At 46.1% G+C, this 7,863-nt stretch overlaps 1 protein-coding gene across 1 annotated transcript in view; it reads right to left on the minus strand.

The window, feature by feature from the left end:
- Window positions 1-4,705, minus strand: part of LOC125940881 (uncharacterized) — a 98,973-nt gene extending 94,268 nt beyond the window's left edge. The window contains exon 1 of the mRNA XM_049657531.1: window positions 4,680-4,705. The gene's annotated coding sequence lies outside the window, so the exon portion shown is untranslated. The remainder of the gene's footprint in view (window positions 1-4,679) is intronic.
- Between the last annotated feature and the right edge of the window lie 3,158 nt (window positions 4,706-7,863).

Raw genomic sequence — 7,863 nt, forward strand, 5'->3', positions numbered from 1 at the left:
GAGAAACTTCCAATACATGCAGGCGCGTCCTGAACCGAGTGATAGCGTTTAACATTTTTAGCCGGTGAATAGCGGTCAGCGGTGAAAGATAAAGTACACGGGTCAATATGTTAACACATGCTCATACCATATATGCACACACACAATACGAAATTTGCAGGCGCAAGTTGGAATCAGCTAGTGCAAAACAAGACGGGTAATTGGAGATCGCAGGGCGAGGCCTTCGTCCTGCACTGGACATATATATAGTGAAGCGTTGAATTACAGGATTCTGCCGTAAATCAGGTCAAGGAATAGAAGCACATAGCAAAAATTATCAAGATTTCACTGACGTGCCGGCCGGGGACCGGCCTTCACTCCGACCGACGCTGGTCCCCTGCTGAAGCGTTAGAAAAGTTATATTTTCCTATGTTTGCCTTCTTTTAGCATTGATATGAACGAGAAGAAGCGAAACCGAGGGGCTCGAATCTTGTTAATCACGACAATAATCAATTGCTAACAGACAAGGAAGCCAATGAAAGCTAGCATAGATGAAATCAGCTGCTGTGGTTCAAATTGAAATCTAAAAAGGAAAAAAAAAGAAAACCAAATGAATGTGGACGAAAAGATAAAATACTGCCGGTGGGATCCAAACCTGCAACCTCCACGTTATGAGAGCGTTTCATTTCGTTTCCTTTATTTCAATTATTATCACCTTGAAGGCCCGAAGGCATTACACAAGGGGGGGGGGGGGGGGGGGGGGCAGCACAAACATGTGTAAAAGATTACATGTTTGGGCTACCAATTGCGCTACGGTGACGGCTATCAATTTCTATATATACATAAAGTAAAGAACAGGATCAGAGGATTTCAGCAATAGAGGAGGCAAGAAAGACAAAGGGCACGTAAGAGAAGAAATGCAGTTTCGCGAAGCATTCATTGCGATAGCAAATCACTAAACATTTATAACAAGTAAGGTTATCTGATTCGTTGACCGTATAACTTCCAGTAAACATTCGCTTACTAAATAAATTACGAAGCATGGTGTCGAAGGTATGCTTCATGCTCGCTCTACATTTAACGCGGCTTTGAAGCTTTAGATTACGCGACTCTCTACACCAGGCGCGAGAGGACAGTGTGCACACGAAGCTACCAGAGATCTGTGCTTCCTAGCCATTGTACCCCACCGCAAATTGATGATGATGATTTAATGGCATCCTTTTTTGAAACAGGCGTGGCAAATACTCACCTAGCCTGCTTGATTTATTCAGGCAAGCTATACATATATTTATCTAGCTTTTTTGTGTACATCTCCTTAATCTCATTTTTTTTCTTTTCCTTATGATCTACCTTGTAGCTCTACATATGATTGTAACAGATCCGGTCATATCAATATCTTCCCTGCTTTTCTTCCACCAATACTCTAAACGCCTCTTGCTTATCGCGACTGCTGACCGGTTGATTCTTCCGTCCACTATAATACCAAGCGCTCCTGCGAAGTGTACATTACCCACGGATCTCACTGGGTGAATCCCCTCGCATTCCATTAGGATGTGGCCTCCGGATTTTGGCGGGAGCATACACATGCCTCATCTATTTCCGAATATTACCTCCGATGTGCTGTTACCCTTGGGCAACCTGCTCGAGCCTCAAATAGGAATGCGCCACCCTTTGCGCCATCGTACATATTCTTCCTTTTGATTTGTTCCTTCTCAATCCTGTAAATATCCGTGGTCCTTGTTTCCATTCTTTGCATCCGAATCACTCTCTGTTTCTCTCACTTTTTTTCTGACGACTCCTGGTTGTCTATTTACAGTTCGAATTACCATGCACTTGGTTGCCGACTTCATTGACAAGCACGCCACGCACAGGGGCGACTCCACCGAAAGATAGCAGTTGAGTGTGTTTAACTGCTCCCGTTCTGCCAATGGCTCACCTTAACGAACTGTGTCGTCTGTTTTCTTTTGAATAAGGATTCACGTAAATGCATTTCCATGCGTTCAAGTGTATCTTTGTTAGGGCTGTGTAACGGGTGGCAACGGGAGAGTGTGAGGCGGGAAGCAGCTAAGCTTCGGGGTCCAAAACAATCGCTGGCTCTCGCCTGGATGATTCGCTGTTTGACGGGTTACGCAAATCATGAAAAAGCGGAAAGCACCGACGCAATGTGGTGTGACCATTGGCTCTGGTCACTTCAGCGTACCGGTAAAGGTGCGCACTATTCTGCTGCGATTCCCATAACTGTTGTTTTTGGCGGTCAAACACTTTAGTGATTTTGTTAAACATCGAACGAATGTGCAGCTGGACTTGGAAGACTCTACACTACCCAACGCATATTGCCACTTTGTCCGTGAACGTTTCAGCAAACGACACGGCATGGGCAGCAGATGAGACCCACGTTCTCACGTTCTATGTGAATTACTTATTTCGCCCTAAAATGTTCCGAGACTGATATGGTGCGAGTGGCAATCTTTTACGCAGGTGCCCTTTCTGTGTTTTCTTTTTCTGACCGTTTTCTGGACAGTGCGATGAGAGCGAAATAAATTTTCGCATGCCAGATCGTAGTTGACCCAATCGGATAACGGGCGCCTTGTGAGTGTGTAGTCAGGTGGTTTGGGTAGAGCAACCTAGATTTGAAATTCGAGCTTCCGTATGCTCACGAGCGTTGTAGACGTGCGTGCGGTGCACCGCTCCTTCGCCTTGGCCGAGTTCACGTCAGATTCAATGTTCACCTATACGTATAGGACCGCTTTGCAAATACCTGTACAAAGAACCATCTTTATCTTAAGCCTAAAGCGTCTCTGGCGTCCCATCTCTGACGGAGAAAAAAGGGGCCGACGGTGGCGTAAGGCGGAAGCATGAGTTTTGCTCTAGAAACTATGTAGACTTGAAGAAGAGGAACAAAAAAAAGGGAGCCAAGCTTTAGTGCGCCTTAAATAAAATCCATGAAGCGTGGCCATCACTGGCAAGAAATGAATATTGCGCTTCTTCTTAAAACCAGCAGAAGCCTTTATATGTAAAGATTATCAGATGCGGATCATCTTATAGCGCCGGTCTGTCCCACGGCGTCGTTGGCATCGGCGTCGGCGTCCGTCCGCACCTCTCCTCATTCTCTCCACGCCAGCTGTGCGATAACGCCTCTGTCCCCCTCTACACGCCATCTGTTCGATAACGCGCTTCTCCCTCCGTGTCTTCATCCGCCACCTGTGCGATAGCGCGCGCATGCGCGCCTCTATCTCTCCTCCTCCTCTCCGCGCCAGCTGCTTATATAAACCCGGTGCATGCGCCGCTGCCTCAGTTGCTGCTTCGGTTTAGTCACGCTGCGCCGTCCGATGCGCTGAATGAACGCCAACAAATCTGTCAACGAACTGTCTGGCACATCTTCAAACAGTAGCAGCCAGTTCATTAAGAGAACCGCGAGCCCCTCTGAAGACAAGGCTGCGCAGAGAAGAGCTCGCGACGCAGAACGTAAACGTCGGCGACGCGCAGTGGATCCAGATTCAGTTTGCCAATGCGAAGCCGCTTCGAAACGTCAGTGTCGAGCAGCGGATTCCACACTTCGAGAACGCGAAGCCGCTTCAAAACGTCAACGTCGAGAAGCGGATCATGAGCTTCGAGAACGGGAAGCCGCGTTGGTTCGTGAACGTCGAGCAGCAGAACCTGAGGTTCGGGACCGTGAAGTTCAACGTAAACGTACGAAGCGAGCAGCGGAACCCGACATTCGAGAACGGGAAGCCGCGTTGGTTCGTGAACGTCGAGCAGCAGAACCTGAGGTTCGGGACCGTGAAGTTCAACGTAAACGTACGAAGCGAGCGACGGAACCCGACCTTCGAGAACGTGAAGCCGCGTTGGTTCGTGAACGTCGAGCAGTGGATCCTGAGCTTCGGCAACGTGAATCAGCGTCGGTTCGAGAACGTCGAGCAGCAGAACCTGAGGTTCGGGACCGTGAAGTTCAACGTAAACGTACGAAGCGAGCGGCGGAACCCGAAGTTCGAGAACGGGAAGCCGCGTGTAAACGAGAGGCTGATCCGATGCTGCACGTGACCGCGAGCGTACCATCACATCGCGTGAACGCCGTTATAACGACCGCGATGCTCCGCATCAGCCTATGGTTCCCCTCGGGAAGATGGTGTAATTTTCTATATAAAGGAGGTTCGAAGATGTACAAGCGAGCACGCTGAATCACCATGACATTATCCAAAGTTTGTGCGTGCAGTGCAGGACAGCAGGCAAACTGACGTACATTTTTTAAATATAAATAATAGGCCTTACAACCGTAGGGGCCAGTGCCAAGAAAGTACCGCTACTATGGACCCGAGGTTGGCTTGCTTAAAGGTGAGTGAAAACCAAAAAAAAAAACTGTTTTTATAATCGTCAAAAGCTGTCCCTAAAGGGGCGCCCCACAAACCCTTGTATGCCAAAAATGCCACCGTCGCAAATTCCGGTGCAGTTCAAGGCGCGAAGGATCAGGTCCACGAACGCGGCGTCCAACATTTGCAGATGCTAGCTACAAGGTCGTTTGGCCATGGCCTCTGAGATCGGAGCAGCCACGAATATATTATCTCGGAGGCCATGCTTCTTTCCAGAACCACAAAAAAATAATAATAAACGTGCATGCAGAACACGTGCGATGCCTTTTTGGCATGCAGGTTTCGCAGTGCGCTGCTGAGAGTTTGCTTTGCAGGGAAGAATGTTTTACGTACGTTGGTCTAGCTCTCCCCATGGCACAGCAGCTGTAGGGCAAAATAGAGCAAAGTTTAACCAAACTCCACAACGGCAAATGGAACGATACAATTAAAATACACAACAGTGCCGCAGTGTCTTGGGAACTCGGACGAAGTGCACCCCATGTAACAAAGCCAACTTTCTTGACCCGCATCATGTAGGTACTTATCTAGACGAAGGGTCTTAACCTAACTAGATAAACCCGGCCTGTGGTCTGCACTTAGATTTGTACGAAGAATGGGAGAGTTCCAAATGCCTAGATTACTAAAACATGGGTCCGGTGACAGTACAAAACCACTTCCCTGTACTCTGATGGTTCACGCATTCATAATTCCTGGTCAACACAGCATGTTGTTCTCCAACTCCTCACTTCACGAAAGCTGAACAAAGATGACAAAAAATCTGGAAATACGTTTTCTATTAGGAGTCCGGTTTTTCGGGCCCTTAGTCAAGATTGCATGACTCGTTCTATAACTGGCGGAGTCATGAAAATGAGAGATATAGAAGCAATTCTTTCGCTTGACACGGAGCGCGTGGGCCGCGTGTTTGAAAACTCGTCGTCTGCAGTACGCCCAAGTCTTAGAACTGCTTCCATCATGAAAGTCTACGAAAATAAGTCGGTGAAAGCAGGTCCGTTTTTAAAGATTGGGTCCGTGGGCAGCGCGCTTGAAAATCCTGGCTTGCACAGCTTGGCTTTGAATTGATGAAGTCAATCCCGTTGGCACTACAAAATACGTAGACACGTCGCGCCTCTACCGATACTCAGACCGAGTGACAGATTACGTTTTATTCGGTGCACGCATACGAAAGCGCAGATATAGACGATAGTTTTAGAAAAGTGACATACTTATTTCAGGTACTGGCCACAAACATAACAAACATAATTATATTATTATATATAGCACTTAAAGTAGATTGAAGCTTTAACAGTCATAAAAGCAAACATTTCCTGGTCAAATTACGCTAGCACCAAAAAAATAGTGACAAATATTGATACCATATACACAATAGAGAATATTGGACTAACCTTGATCATCGTCTTGCCACGGCGGCGGACCTGTAGGACAATAAAAGTCAAGTGTAATTCACACTGGTACATTTTGATATGGAGCACAATATACATCAACAAATGCATGTTGCAATACATACTTCTATGCGGCAGGACATCAGTAGCTGCGGTCAACAAAGATCGAGAGGCTCCGCAAAGAAGCATCGTTTTATAATCAGCAGGCCTGTTTCATTTTGCACGATCAATGGCCGAATACCAGCGACGCTGTCAAACTTCCCAGCGAAGTTCGGTCACAGGGCCGATATGCCGCGCATTCCCACCATTTTATCGCGCTTACTCGAATGCCTGCCATCAAATACAGCAGTTTTGATGCTCTCGGCTCGTAGAGACATACATCGAACTACAGCTAAAAAACGTAAATTCTGTTCCCAAAATATGCACTCCCACCGTTTTATCGCGTCTACTTGAATACCTGCCATTAAATAAATAAATTTTTGATGCTCTCGGCTCACAAAGACATACATTCAACTACAATTGTGCCTTGGGCAAAGCTCTGGTTCCCCTCGGGCTCGAAAACATCATTATTAGCATATAACGATAGCTGCTGGATTAATTTCACCACTTGATAAGGTGTTGTAGTGCTCTCGGCTGCAATGCCTTACGTTCGTGCATCTTATCAAATTGTGCACACACCTATATTTCCTGAATGATGCGTAATGTCACGCACATTCTCGTGAAATTTCATTCCGACCCGACTTCTAGTTTTCAAACTGCTATAGTTGTAGCAATTCTGTGGTCTGTTCGCCCCATTGTAAATGGAACGCCTTCTGTTATTTCTTGTGGCGCAATGAAATGTAGTGTGGAACACCGTAATACCTTTATATGTTTTGCGGTCGAATTCCAGTGATTGGCCCTGTATACCTATGTTGCGCGCGGAGATGCACAGCGTTGGGAAATAAATTGACGGACGCAATGTGGCTTTAGCTTCGCTGTAGAAGAGCAACCTGTATATTTGTGTAAAGTTTTCCCGTCGATTTCAAGATAAGAGTGATTATAGGGATAGCCAGGGAAGCCAGAGAATAATGTTAAGTTTGCGTGGAGAACCAAAAGGCCATGGATTTTCCTTTCTGGAATGACCTCAGTTTTCTCGTTTGGTTTAGCGACGGACCTTTTCGGTCACGGGCACAACAGTCGAAGAGGCAGTCATAGAAGGTCTAACAATCCCGCCCTGTTGACAAACGCAGTTCAGTGATCTGTGATGAGTTTCTAAGTTATCGTGTGCAACAGAATATAAACTGAACCTACCGCACGCGGACCATCGCCTCGAATCCACAGCTGCAATTAGAAACACACAAAGACAGCGAATAGCATTTACTCATACGGGCAGCAATATCGACGTTTCATATCTCATGACTTCCTCAAGGTGATTTACAGTTTCTTTTTTGTAGAGTGGACATAATAAGTGCTGATCGTTTCACTCGCCAGCCTTCTCACGTATATCGCGGCTTAGCCCTAACGCGCGCAAGATTTTCCGAGTGACATTGCAGCTCATTCGCGCATTTCACCACCACAATAGTTCTTGGTTTGAAACTTCTTAACTTGATGATATACTTATAGCTTGTGACACTGCACAGTCAGAAATATGAAAGCTCTTCGTACTAGCTTGAACTCTCCTTACGTAGTCATATCCTAAAAATAACCCTTTCATAGGTATCACAAGAAGCTAAGTGATATTGAGGTCATGCTATATTAAATATATAATTATGCCCCGTAAATTAATCATGTATGGTCATATGGATTCATGCGGGAACATACGGGTTCTCATGCAGGTTCCGATGCGATCACAGTATATGTTTATAGCACAGGGGAATATGGGGGATGCGCGTTTCTAAAATTAGGAAAAGAAACGCATGAAGTTTGCAAATTTCTCTGTAGGACTACTTGATGGCCCACATGTTCCATTTACAATAAATTGATAACCACAATAAAATAAAATAAAAATAAAAAACGAAGATACTGCTGATGGTGGCGTCCTCAACCACAACTTCCGTATGACAGAAGATTCCCTTATAGTTGACATACGGCGGCATGTTTCGCATGGATTTTAATGGATGCACATGCACATCAATCATCACGGAACTCGGTGTCGCTGG

Source organism: Dermacentor silvarum, chromosome 10 (assembly GCF_013339745.2).
Source record: "Dermacentor silvarum isolate Dsil-2018 chromosome 10, BIME_Dsil_1.4, whole genome shotgun sequence".
In the NCBI taxonomy this organism is placed as follows: domain Eukaryota; kingdom Metazoa; phylum Arthropoda; class Arachnida; order Ixodida; family Ixodidae; genus Dermacentor; species Dermacentor silvarum.